Source organism: Arachis stenosperma, chromosome 4 (genome assembly GCF_014773155.1).
Source record: "Arachis stenosperma cultivar V10309 chromosome 4, arast.V10309.gnm1.PFL2, whole genome shotgun sequence".
Lineage (NCBI taxonomy): Eukaryota > Viridiplantae > Streptophyta > Magnoliopsida > Fabales > Fabaceae > Arachis > Arachis stenosperma.
In genome coordinates, this window is record NC_080380.1 from 68,569,341 (window position 1) to 68,583,329 (window position 13,989).

Here is a 13,989-nt window from a genome sequence, read left to right on the forward strand (position 1 = left end):
GCTCGAGGACGAGCAAACCTTCTAAGTTTGGTGGGGTAAAAGCATTGCTTTTTGTTTTTCCATAACCATTTATGGCATCTAAGGCTGGAGAAACCTCTAGAAAGAGGATAGGGAAGGCAAAAGCTTTCACCTCCGAGTCATGGGAGATGGAGAGATTCATCTCAAGGGTGAATCAAGACCACTTTTATAAAGATGTGGCCATGAAGAAGGTGATCCCCGAGGTCCCTTTTCAAACTCAAAAAAAAGGTCAACTTTAATCAAAGGTTGGACCAAGTCCTCATGGATATTTGTGTGGAAGGAGCTCAATGCAAACAGGAGATCCCACTCACAGACATGAGCATGAGGAAATTCTTCATCATGAAATCCCTGAGATACCTCAAGGGATGCACTTTTCTCCACAAAACTATTGGGAGCAAATCAACACCTCCCTAGGAGATTTGAGTTCCAACATGGGACAACTAAGGGTGGAGCACCAAGAACATTCCATCCTCCTCCATGAAATTAGAAAAGATCAAAGAATCATGAGAGAGGAGCAACAAAGGCAAGGAAGAGACATTGAGGAGCTCAAGCACTCCATAAGATCTTCAAGAGGAAGAACAAGCCGCCATCAGTAAGGTGGACCCGTTCTTTAATTTCCTTGTTCTTTATTTTTCTGTTTTTTTCGAAAAATCATGCTTATGTTTATCTATGTGTGTGTCTTATGATCATTAGTGTCTTAGTGTCTATGCCTTAAAGTTTTGAATGTCCTATGAATCCATCACCTTTCTTAAATGAAAAATGTTCTTAATTGAAAAAGAGAAGAATTGCATGAATTTTGAATTTTATAACAGATTAATTATTTTGATGTGGTGGCAATACTTTGACTTCTGAATGTATGATTGAACAGTGCATATGTCTTTTGAATTTGTTGTTCATGAATGTTGGCTCTTAAAAGAATGATGAAAAAGGAGACATGTTACTGAGGATCTGAAAAATCATAAAAATGATTATTGAAGCAAGAAAAAGCAGTGAATACACAAAAAAAAGAGAAAAAAGAGAAAAATGAAAAAAAAAAGAGAAAAAAAAGATAAGAAAAAGAAAAAAATAAAGTCGTGATCCAAGGCAAAAAGAGTGTGCTTAAGAACCCTGGACACCTCTAATTGGGGACTCTAGCAAAGTTGAGTCACAATCTGAAAAGGTTCACCCAATTATGTGTCTGTGGCATGTATGTATCCGGCGGTAATACTGGAAGACAAAGTGCTTTGGGCCACGGCCAAGACTCATAAAGTAGTTGTGTTCAAGAATCATCATACTTAACTAGGAGAATCAATAACACTATCTGGATTCTGAGTTCCTATAGAAGCCAATCATTCTGAATTTCAAAGGGTAAAGTGAGATGCCAAAACTGTTCAGAGGCAAAAAGCTAAAAGCCCCGCTCATCTAATTAATACTGATCTTCATAGATGTTTTTGGAATTCATTGCATATTCTCTTCTTTTTATCTTATTTGATTTTCAGTTGCTTGAGGACAAGCAACAATTTAAGTTTGGTGTTGTGATGAGCGGATAATTTATACGCTTTTTGGCATTGTTTTTAGTATGTTTTTAGTATGTTTTAGTTAGTTTTTATTATATTTTTATTAGTTTTTAGTTAAAATTTACTTTTCTGGACTTTACTATGAGTTTGTGTATTTTTCTGTGATTTCAGGTATTTTCTGGCTGAAATTGAGGGACCTGAGCAAAAATCTGATTCAGAGGCTGAAAAGGACTGCAAATGCTGTTGGATTCTGACCTCCCTGCAGTCGAAGTAGCTTTTCTGGAGCCACAGAAGCTCGATTGGCGCGCTCTTAATTGCGTTGGAAAGTAGACATCCTGGGCTTTCCCGCAATGTATAATAGTCCATACTTTGACCGAGATTTGATGGCCCAAACCGGCGTTCCAAATCAGCTCAAAACTGCCCGGCGTTAAACGCCAGAACTAGCACAATAATGGGAGTTAAACGCCCAAACTGGCACAAAAGCTGGCGTTTAACTCCAAGAAAAGTCTCTACACATGAAAGCTTCAATGCTCAGCCCAAGCACACACCAAGTGGGCCCAAAAATGGATTTTTATGTCATTTACTCATTTCTGTAAACCCTAGGCTACTAGTTCTCTACAAATAGGACCTTTTGCTATTGTATTTTCATCTTTTGATCACTTTAGATCTTAGGATCATCTTTGGACATTTAGTTCTTAGATCATGGGGGCTGGCCTCACGGCCATGCCTGAACTTTGTTCTTATGTATTTTCAACGGTGGAGTTTCTACACACCATAGATTAAGGTGTGGAGCTCTGCTGTACCTCGAGTATTAATGCAATTACTATTGTTCTTCTATTCAATTCAGCTTGTTCTTGTTCTAAGGTATCACTTGTTCCTCAACTTGATGAATGTGATGATCTGTGACACTCATCATCATTCTCACCTATGAACGTGTGCCTGACAACCACCTCCGTTCTACCTTAGACTGAGTGGATATCTCTTGGATCCCTTTATCGGAATCTTCGTGGTATAAGCTAGAATTGATGGCGGCATTCAAGAGAATCCGGAAGGTCTAAACCTTGTCTGTGGTATTCTGAGTTGGATTCAAGGATTGAATGACTGTGATGAGCTTCAAACTCCTGAAGGCTGGGCGTTAGTGACAGACGCAAAAGAATCACTAGATTCTATTCCAACCTGATTGAGAACCGACAGATGATTAGCCGTGCTGTGACAGAGCGTGTTGAACATTTTCACTGAAAGGATGGGAGGTAGCCATTGACAACGGAGAAACCCTACATACAGCTTGCCATGGAAAGGAGTAAGAAGGATTGGATGAAGACCGTAGGAAAGCAGAGAGACGGAAGAGACAAAGCATCTCCATACGCTTATCTGAAATTCTCACCAATGAATTACGTAGGTATCTCTATCTTTACTTTATGTTTTATTTATCATTTATCCTCCATAACCATTTGAATCCGCCTGACTGAGATTTACAAGATGACCACAGCTTGCTTCATACCAACAATCCCCGTGGGATCGACCCTTACTCGCGTAAGGTTTATTACTTGGACGACCCAGTGCACTTGCTGGTTAGTTGTGCGAAGTTGTGATAAAGAGTTGAGATTGCAATTGAGCGTACCATGTTGATGGCGCCATTGATGATCACAATTTCGTGCACCAGCATCCATAGGAACTCAGAGTTCAGATAGTGTTATTGATTCTCCTAGTTCAGTATGTTGATTCTTGAACACAGCTACTTTATGAGTCTTGACGGTGACCCTAAGCATTTTATTTTCCACTATTACCACCGGATACATAAATTCCACAGACACATAACTGGGTGAAACTTTCCAGATTGTGACTCAGCTTTGCTAGAGTCCCCAGTTAGAGGTGCCCAGAGTTCTTAAGCACACTCTCTTTGCTTTGGATCACAACTTTAACCACTCAGTCTCAAGCTTTTCACTTGGACCTTCATGACACAAGCACATGGTTAGGGACAGCTTGATTTAGCCGCTTAGCCCAGGATTTTATTCCTTTGGGCCCTCCTATCCATTAATGCTCAAAGCCTTGGATCCTCTTTACCCTTCCCTTTTGGTTTAAAGGGCTATTGGCTTTTTCTGCTTGCTTTTTCTTTTTATTTCTCTCTCTCTTTTTTTTTTGCCTCTTTTTTTCGCAAGCTTTGTATTTTTCACTGCTTTTTCTTGCTTCAAGAATCAATTTTATGATTTTTTAGATTATCAATAACATTTATATTTTTTCATTATTTTTTCAAGAGCCAACAATTTTAACATTCATAAACTTCACTATAAAAAATATGCATTGTTTAAGCATTCATTCAGAAAACAAAAAGTATTGCCACCACATCAAAATAATTAAACTAATTTCAAGATAGAATTCGAAATTCATGCACTTCTTGTTCTTTTGCAATTAGAAACATTTTTCATTTAAGAAAGGTGAAGGATTCGTGGGACGTTCATAGCTTCAAGGCATAGACACTAGACACTAATGATTATGTAATAAAGATACAAACATAGACAAAACATAAAGCATAAAAATAAAAAAACACAAAAATAAGAACAAGGAAATTAAAGAACGTGTCCACCTTAGTGACGGCGGCTAGTTCATCTTCTTGAAGATCCTATGGAGTGCTTGAGCTCCTCAATATCTCTTCCTTGCCTTTGTTGTTCTTCCCTCATGGCTCTTTGGTCCTCTCTAATTTCATGGAGGATAATGGAGTGCTCTTGGTGCTCCATCCTTAGTTGCTCCAAATTAGAACTCAATTCTCCTAAAGAGGTGTTGAGTTGCTCCCAATAGTTGTGTGGAGGAAAATGCATCCCTTGAGGCATCTCAAGGACTTCCTCATGTTCTTGTTGAGGTCCATGAGTGGGCTCTCTTGTTTGCTCCATCCTCTTTCTAGTGATGGGCTTTTGAGATGAATCTCTTCATCTCCCATGACTCAGAGTTGGAAGCAACTGCCTTCCCTTTTTTCTTTCTAGAGGTTTCTCCGGTCTTAGGTGCCATTAATGATTATGAAAAAAAACAAAAAGCAATGCTTTTTCCCACACCAAACTTAAAAGGTTTGCTCGTCCTCGAGCAAAAGAAGAAAGAAAGGAGTAGAAGAATAAGAGATGTAGGAGATAGAGGGGGTGAGTGGTTCGGCTAAGGGGGTTTTAGGTGGTTATGATGTGTGAAAATGAAGGTGGTAAGGAGGAGTATTTATAGGGTAAGAGAGGGGGAGGATCCGTGTGAGAATGGGTGGGTTTGGGAGAGAATTGGTTTTGAATTTGAATGGTGAGGTAGGTGGGGTTTATTTTGGGAAATAGTGGATGGACATGAGTGGTAGAGAGATTATAGGGAAGAGAATAGGATTTGATAGGTGAAAGGTGTTTGGAGAAGAGTGTTATGGAAAGGTGTGAAGAAGGGAGAGAGTGAGTTGGGGTAGGTAGGGATCCTGTGGGGTCCACATATCCTGAGGTGTCAAGGATTTCTCATCCCTGCACCTTTCTGGCGTTTAAACGCCCACTGTGTGCCATTTCTGGCTTAAACGCCAAGCTGATACCCATTTCTAGCGTTAAACGCCAATCTGGCTGCCAATTCCGGCATTTAACACCAAGAATACTGCCAGAATGGATGTTAAACACCCATTTGCTATCCTTACAGGCGTTTAAATGCCAGTAATTTTATCCTCCAGGGTGTGCTGTTTTTGATGCTGTTTTTTATTCCACTTTAATTCTGCAGCTATTTTTGTGACTTCACATGATCATCAACCTAAAGGAAACATATAATAACAATGGAGAATAAAATGAAAAAGTAATTAATATAGATAAATAAAATTGGGTTGCCTCCCAATAAGCGCTTCTTTAATGTCAATACCTTGACAGAAAGCTCTTACAGAGCTTCACAGATGCTCAGAGCATGGTTGTGGCCTCCCAACACTAAACTTAGAAGTTGAGTGCGGGAGCTCTGTCTGAGTCTGTATTGAGAGAAGCTTTTCATGCTTTTTCTCCATGTTTACAGAAAAAGATCATTGAGTCTTAAACACAAGGTAGTCCCCATTCAATTGAAGGACTTACTCTCCTCTGTCCACATCAATCACAGCCCTTGCTGTGGCTAGGAAGGGTCTTCCAAGGATGATGAATTCATCCTCATTCTTCCCAGTGTCTAGGATTATGAAGTCAGCAGGGACGTAAAGACCTTCAACCTTCACTAAGACATCCTCTACAAGTTTTATGAGCCTATTTCATTGATTTGTCTGCCATCTCTAGTGAGATTCTTGCAGTTTGTACCTCAAAGATCCCTAGTTTCTCCATTACAAATAGTGGCATGAGGTTGATACCTAACCCCAGGTCACACAGAGCCTTTTCAAAGGTCATGGTGCCTATGGTGCAAGGTATTAAGAACTTTCTGGATCAGGTTTCTTTTGAGGTAATGTCTGCTAAATCCAGGTATTCAGTTCATTGATGAGCAATGGAGGTTCATCCTCCCCAGTCTCATAATAACTTGGCATTCAGCTTCACGATTGCTCCTAGATACTGAGCAACTTGCTCTTCAATAATGTCTTCATCCTCTTCAGAGGAAGAATACTCATCAGAGCTCATGAATGACAATAGTAAGCTCAGTGGAATCTTTATGGTCTCTATATGAGCCTCAGATTCCTTTGGTTCCTCAATAGGGAACTCCTTATTGGTCAGTGGACGTCTTTTGAGGTATTCCTCACTGGGAATCACTGCCTTTTCACTCTCTCCAGGTTTGTCCATTTTGGTTATAGTTATGGCCTTGCACTCTCTTTTGGGATTCTCTTCTGTATTTCTTGGGAGAGTACTAGGAGGAGTTTCAGTAACTCTTTTACTCAGCTGACCCACTTGTGCCTTCAAATTTCTGATGGAGCACTTTGTCTCATTCATGAAATTGAGAGTAGTGTTAGATAGATCAGAGACTACGTTTGCTAAGCCAGAGAAGCTCTGCACATAATTCTCTGTCTGTTGCTGAGAAGATGATGGAAAAGGTTTGCTATTGCCAAACTTATTTCTCCCACCATTATTATTGTTGAAGCCTTGTTGAGGCTTCTGTTGATCCTTCCATGTGAAATTTGGATGATTCTTCCATGAAGGATTATAGGCATTTCCATAGGATTCTCCCATGTAACTCACCTCTTCCATTGCAGGATTCTCAGGGTCATAAGCTTCTCCTTGAGAGGAGGCTTCTTTAGCACTGTCGGATGCAGCTTGTAATCCAATCAGATTCTGAGAAATCATATTGACTTGCTGGGTCAATATTTTGTTCTGAGCCAATATGGCATTCAGTGTATCAATCTCCCAACACCAACTTAGAGTTTGACTGTGGGGGCTCTTCTGACTCTGAACTGAGAGAAGCTCTTCATGCTTACTCTCTTTTGTCACAGAAGGATGGCCATGTGCCTTAAACAAAGGTAGTCCCCATTAAATTGAAGGACTAATTCACTTCTATTGACATCTTAGACAATTCAGACAAACCATCATAGAATATGCATATGATGCTCCATTCTGGAAGAATGTCAGAAGGACACTATTGGTTAATTGCTTGTATTTCCCATGCTTCATAGAGGGATTCACCTTCCTTCTATTTGAAGGTTTGGACCTCCACTCTAAGCTTTCTCATCTTTTGAGGTGGAAGAATTTGGTCATGAAAGCATTGACCAACTTATCCCAAGAATTCAGGCTTTCTCTAGGTTGTGAGTCCAACCATGTTCTAGCTCTGTCTCTTACAGCAAAGGGGAAAAGCATAAGTCTGTAGACCTCGGGATCAACCCCATTGGTCTTAACAATATCACAGATCTGCAAGAATTTAGCTAAGAACTGATGAGGATCTTTGGTGGACGAAATTGTGATCCTCTTTGTATTTGCATGAGATTTAAAAATTGGCTCTATTGGAATTTATGATCACAACTTCATTCAACTTAACCAGCAAGTGTACTGGGTCATCCAAGTAATACCTTACGTGAGTAAGGGTCGATCCCACAGAGATTGTTGGTATGAAGCAAGCTATGGTCACCTTGTAAATCTTAGTTAGGCAGATTAAATGGTTATGGGTTTCGAAAATTAATAATAAATAGAAAATAAAAGGGATAGAAATACTTATGTAAATCAATAGTGGGAATTTCAGATAGGCGTGTGGAGATGCTAGAATCCTTTCGATCTCTACTTTCTTATTGCTTTCATCCAATCCTTCTTACTCCTTTCCATGGCAAGCTGTATGTAGGGCATCACCATCATCAATGGCTACTTTTATCCTCTCGGGAAAATGGTCCTATGCGCTGTCACTGCATGGCTAATCGTCTGGAGGCATCACCCTTGTTGATAGCTACATCCCATCCTCTCAGTGAAAATGGTCCAAATGCTCTGTCACAGCACGGCTAATCATCTGTCGGTTCTCAATCAGGTTGGAATAGAATCCCTTGATTCTTTTGTATTTGTCATCACGCCCAGCCATCAGGAGTTTGAAGCTCGTCACAGTCATTCAATACCGGAATCCTACTCGGAATACCACAGACAAGGTTAGACCTTCCGAATTCCCGGGATCCTACTCGGAATTCCACAGACAAGGTTAGACTTTCCGGATCCCCATGAATGCCGCCATCTATCTAGCTTATACCACGAAGATTCTGTTGGGGAGTCTAAGAGATATGCTCCCGGCTTAAGGTAGAACGGAAGTGGTTGTCAGTCACGCGCGTTCATAGGTGAGAATGATGATGAGTGTCACTGATCATCACATTCATCAAAGTGTTGTGCAACGTATATCTTGGAATAAGAATAAAAGAGAATTGAATAGAAAGTAATAGTGATTGTATTGAAACTTGAGGTATAGCAGAGCTCCACACCCTTAATCTATGGTGTGCAGAAACTCCACCGTTGAAAATACATAAGTGAAAAGTTTAGGCATGGCCGAATGGCCAGCCCCCCTGAATTATCAAAAGACCGAATGATCAAAGACTAAACAGTCAAAAGATTAAACTGTCAAAAGATGTCTAATACAATAGTAAATTATCCTATTTATACTAGACTAGCTACTAGGGTTTACATGAGTAAGTAATTGATGCATAAATTCACTTCCGGGGCCCACTTGGTGTATGCTTGGGCTGAGCTTGATCTATCCACGAGTTGAGGCTTCTCTTGGAGTTGAACTCCAAGTTATAACGTGTTTTGGGCGTTCAACTCCGGATCATGACGTGTTTCTGGCGTTTAACTCCAGACAGCAGCATGTACTTGGCGTTCAACGCCAAGTTACGTCGTCAATTTCCAAATAAAGTATGAACTATTATATATTTATGGAAAGCTCTGGATGTCTACTTTCTAACGCCGTTGAGAGCACGCCATTTGGAGTTCTGTAGCTCCAGAAAATCCATTTCGAGTTTAGGGAGGTCATATTCCAACAGCATCAGCAGTCCTTTTGTCAGCCTTTTTCAGAGTTTTGCTCAAGTCCCTCAATTTCAGCCAGAAATTACCTGAAATCACAGAAAAACACACAAACTCATAGTAAAGTCCAGAAATGTTAATTTAACATAAAAACTAATGAAAAGGTCCCTAAAAGTAGCTTGAACTTACTAAAAACTACCTAAAAACAATGCCAAAAAGCGTATAAATTATCCGCTCATAACAACACCAAACTTAAATTGTTGCTTGTCCCCAAGCAACTGAAAATCAATTAGGATAAAAAAAAGAGAATATACTATAAATTCCAGAATATCAATGAATATTAATTATAATTAGATGAGCGGGACTTGTAGCTTTTTGCTTCTGAACAGTTTTGGCATCTCACTTTTTCCTTTGAAGTTCAGAATGATTGGCTTCTCTAGGAACTTAGAATTTTGGATAGTGTTATTGACTTTCCTAGTTAAGCATGTTGATTATTGAACATAGCTACTAATGAGTCTTGGCCGTGGCCCTAAGCACTTTGTTTTCCAGTATTACCACCGGATACATAAATGCCACAGACACATAACTTGGTGAACCTTTTCAGATTGTGACTCAGCTTTGCTAAAGTCCCCAGTTAGAGGTGTCCAGAGCTCTTAAGCACACTCTTTTTGCTTTGGATCACGACTTTAACCACTTAGTCTCAAGCTTTACACTTGGACCTTCATGACACAAGCACATGGTTAGGGACAGCTTGATTTAGCCGCTTAGGCCTGGATTTTATTTCCTTGGGCCCTCCTATCCATTGATGCTCAAAGCCTTGGATCCTTTTTACCCTTGCCTTTTGGTTTTAAGGGCTATTGACTTTTTCTGCTTGCTTTTTCTTTTTCTTTCTAATTTTTTTCGCCATTTTTTTTCGCAAGCCTTTGCTTTTTCACTGCTTTTTCTTGCTTCAAGAATCAATTTCATGATTTTTCAGATCATCAATAACATTTCTCTTTGTTCATCATTATTTCAAGAGCCAACAGTTTTAACATTCATAAACAACAAGATCAAAAATTATGGACTGTTCAAGCATTCATTCAAAAAACAAAAGTATTGTCACCACATCAATATAATTAAATTAATTTCAAGGATAAATTCGAAATTCATGTACTTCTTGTTCTTTTGAATTAAAACATTTTTTTATTTAAGAGAGGTGAAGGATTCATGGAATTATTCATAACTTTAAGACATAGTTACTAACTACTAATGATCATGAAGTAGAGACACAAAACATAGATAAACACAGCATAAAAACCGAAAAGCAGAAAGAAATAAGAACAAGGAATGAATCCACCTTAGTGGCGTCTTCTTCTTGAAGGACCAACAATGTCCTTAAGCTCTTCTATGTCCCTTCCTTGCCTTTGTTGCTCCTCCCTCATTCCTCTTTGATCTTCTCTTATTTCTTGGAGAATGATGGAGTGCTCATGATGTTCCACCCTTAATTGTTCCACATTGTGGCTCAAATCTTCTAAGGAAGTGTTGAGTTGTTCCCAATAGTTGTTGGGAGGAAAGTGCATCCTTGAGGCATCTCAGGGATTTCTTGATGATGAGCTTCCTCATGCATCTCTTGAGAACCGTGAAGGGTCTCTCTTGCTTGCTCCATCCTCTTCTTGGTGATGGGCTTATCCTCTTCAATGGAGATGTCTCCTTCTATGATAACTCCAGCTGAGTAACATAGATGGCAAATAAGGTGAGGAAAAGCTAGCCTTTCCATGGTGGAGGGCTTTTCGGCTATTTTGTAGATTTCATTGGAGATGACCTCATGAACTTCTACTTCCTCTCCAATCATGATGCTATGAATCATGATGGCCCGATCCACAGTAACTTCAGATCGGTTGCTAGTGGGAATGATGGAGCGTTGAATGAACTCCAACCATCCTCTAGCCATAGGCTTGAGGTCCAGTCTTCTTAGTTGGACTGGCTTGCCTTTGGAGTCTCTCTTCCATTGAGCTCCTTCCACACATATGTCCGTAAGGACTTGGTCCAACCTTTGATTAAAGTTGACCCTTCTAGTGTAGGGGCGTGCATCTCCTTGCATCATGGGCAAGTAGAACGCCAATCTTACATTCTCCGGACTAAAGTCTAAGTATTTCCCCCGAACCATTGTGAGATAATTCTTTGGACTCGGGTTCATACTTTGATCATGGTTCCTAGTGATCCATGCATTGGCATAGAACTCTTGAACCATTAAGATTCCGACTTGTTGCATGGGGTTGGTTAGGACTTCCCAACCTCTTCTTCGGATTTCATGTCAGATCTCGGATACTCATTTTCTTGAGCTTGAAAGGGACCTCAGGGATCACCTTCTTCTTTGCCACAACATCATAGAAGTGGTCTTGATGGCTCTTGGAGATGAATCTTTCCATCTCCCATGACTCGGAGGTGGAAGCTTTTGTCTTCCCTTTTCCTTTTCTAGAGGATTCTCCGGCCTTAGGTGCCATTGATGGTAATGGAAAAACAAAAAGCTTATGCTTTTACCACACCAAACTTAAAATTTTGCTCGCCCTCGAGCAAGAGAAGAAAGAAGAGAAGAAGAAGAAGAAGAAAATGGAGGAGAGTGAGGGGAGATGGATTCAGCCAAGGTATAATAGAGGGGGTAGTGTTGTGTGAAAATGAAGTAGAATGGAAGGGTATATATAGGGAGAGGGGAGAGGGTAGGTTCGGCCATTTAGGGTGGGATTGGGCGGGAAAATGTTTTTGAATTTTGAAGGTGGGTGGGGTTTATGGGGAAGAGTGGATGGATGTGAGTGGTGAAGGGGGTAATTGGGAAGAGAGATTGAGGTGATTGGTGAAGGGTTTTTGGGAAGTGTGACATGGGGAAGAGTGAAAATAGGATTAGGAGGTAAGGTAGGAATATAGTAGGTGGGGATCCTGTGGGGTCCACAGATCCTGAGGTGATCCTGTGGGGTCCACAGATCCTGAGGTGTCAAGGAATTCCATCCTTGCACCAAATAGGCATGTAAAATGCCTTTGCATACCATTCTTGCGTTTAAACGCCGAGTGGTGCACGTTCTGGGCGTTCAACGCCCATGTAAAGCATGTTTCTGGCGTTGAACGCCAATTTCATGCTTGTTACTGGCGTTCAGCGCCAGCTTTTCCTCTAGGCACATTCCTGGCGTTCAGTGCCAGAATGTTGCTTGTTTCTGGCGTTCAGCGCCAGATTCATGCTCTGTTCTGGCATTGAACGCCAGCCAGATGCTTCTTACTGGCGTTGAACGCCAGCCTGTGCTTCCTCCAGGGTGTGAGTTTTCTTCTGCTGTTTTTGATTCTGTTTTTAATTTTTATATTTTTTTTTGTGACTCTTCATGATCATGTACCTAATAAGACACAAAATAACAATAAAATAAAATAAAAATTAGATAAATAAAATTGGGTTGCCTCCCTACAAGCGCTTCTTTAATGTCAATAGCTTGACAGTGGCTCTCATGGAGCCACAAGGTGATCAGGTCAATGTTGTATAGTCCCAACACCAAACTTAGAGTTTGGAGATGGGGTCTTAACACCAAACTTAGAGTTTGGTTGTGGCCTCCCAACACCAAACTTAGAGTTTGACTGTGGGGGCTCTTCTTGACTCTGAACTGAGAGAAGCTCTTCATGCTTACTCTCTTTTGTCACAGAAGGATGGCCATGTGCCTTAAACACAAGGTAGTCCCCATTAAATTGAAGGACTAATTCACTTCCATTGACATCTTAGACAATTCAGACAGACCATCATAGAATATGCATATGATGCTCCATTCTGGAAGAATGTCAGAAGGACACTATTTGGTTAATTGCTTGTATCTTTCCCATGCTTCATAGAGGGATTCACCTTCCTTCTATTTGAAGGTTTGGACCTCCACTCTAAGCTTTCTCATCTTTTGAGGTGGAAAGAATTTGGTCATGAAAGCATTGACCAACTTATCCCAAGAATTCAGGCTTTCTCTAGGTTGTGAGTCCAACCATGTTCTAGCTCTGTCTCTTACAGCAAAGGGGAAAAGCATAAGTCTGTAGACCTCGGGATCAACCCCATTGGTCTTAACAATATCACAGATCTGCAAGAATTTAGCTAAGAACTGATGAGGATCTTTGGTGGACGAAATTGTGATCCTCTTTGTATTTGCATGAGATTTAAAAATTGGCTCTATTGGAATTTATGATCACAACTTCATTCAACTTAACCAGCAAGTGTACTGGGTCATCCAAGTAATACCTTACGTGAGTAAGGGTCGATCCCACAGAGATTGTTGGTATGAAGCAAGCTATGGTCACCTTGTAAATCTTAGTTAGGCAGATTAAATGGTTATGGGTTTCGAAAATTAATAATAAATAGAAAATAAAAAGGGATAGAAATACTTATGTAAATCAGTAGTGGGAATTTCAGATAGGCGTGTGGAGATGCTAGAATCCTTTCGAATCTCTACTTTCTTATTGCTTTCATCCAATCCTTCTTACTCCTTTCCATGGCAAGCTGTATGTAGGGCATCACCATCATCAATGGCTACTTTTAATCCTCTCGGGAAAATGGTCCTATGCGCTGTCACTGCATGGCTAATCGTCTGGAGGCATCACCCTTGTTGATAGCTACATCCCATCCTCTCAGTGAAAATGGTCCAAATGCTCTGTCACAGCACGGCTAATCATCTGTCGGTTCTCAATCAGGTTGGAATAGAATCCCTTGATTCTTTTGTATTTGTCATCACGCCCAGCCATCAGGAGTTTGAAGCTCGTCACAGTCATTCAATACCGGAATCCTACTCGGAATACCACAGACAAGGTTAGACCTTCCGGATTCCCGGGATCCTACTCGGAATTCCACAGACAAGGTTAGACTTTCCGGATCCCCATGAATGCCGCCATCTATCTAGCTTATACCACGAAGATTCTGTTGGGGAATCTAAGAGATATGCGCCCGGCTTAAGGTAGAACGGAAGTGGTTCTCAGTCACGCGCGTTCATAGGTGAGAATGATGATGAGTGTCACTGATCATCACATTCATCAAAGTGTTGTGCAACGTATATCTTGGAATAAGAATAAAAGAGAATTGAATAGAAAGTAATAGTGATTGTATTGAAACTTGA

The 13,989-nt window shown here is 40.5% G+C and overlaps 1 non-coding gene across 1 annotated transcript; it reads left to right on the forward strand.

The window, feature by feature from the left end:
- Positions 1-12,676: 12,676 nt before the first annotated feature.
- Positions 12,677-12,780, forward strand: LOC130977547 (small nucleolar RNA R71). Its single transcript, XR_009085235.1, has one exon. It is a non-coding gene; the product is annotated as a small nucleolar RNA R71 (small nucleolar RNA).
- Positions 12,781-13,989: the final 1,209 nt, after the last annotated feature.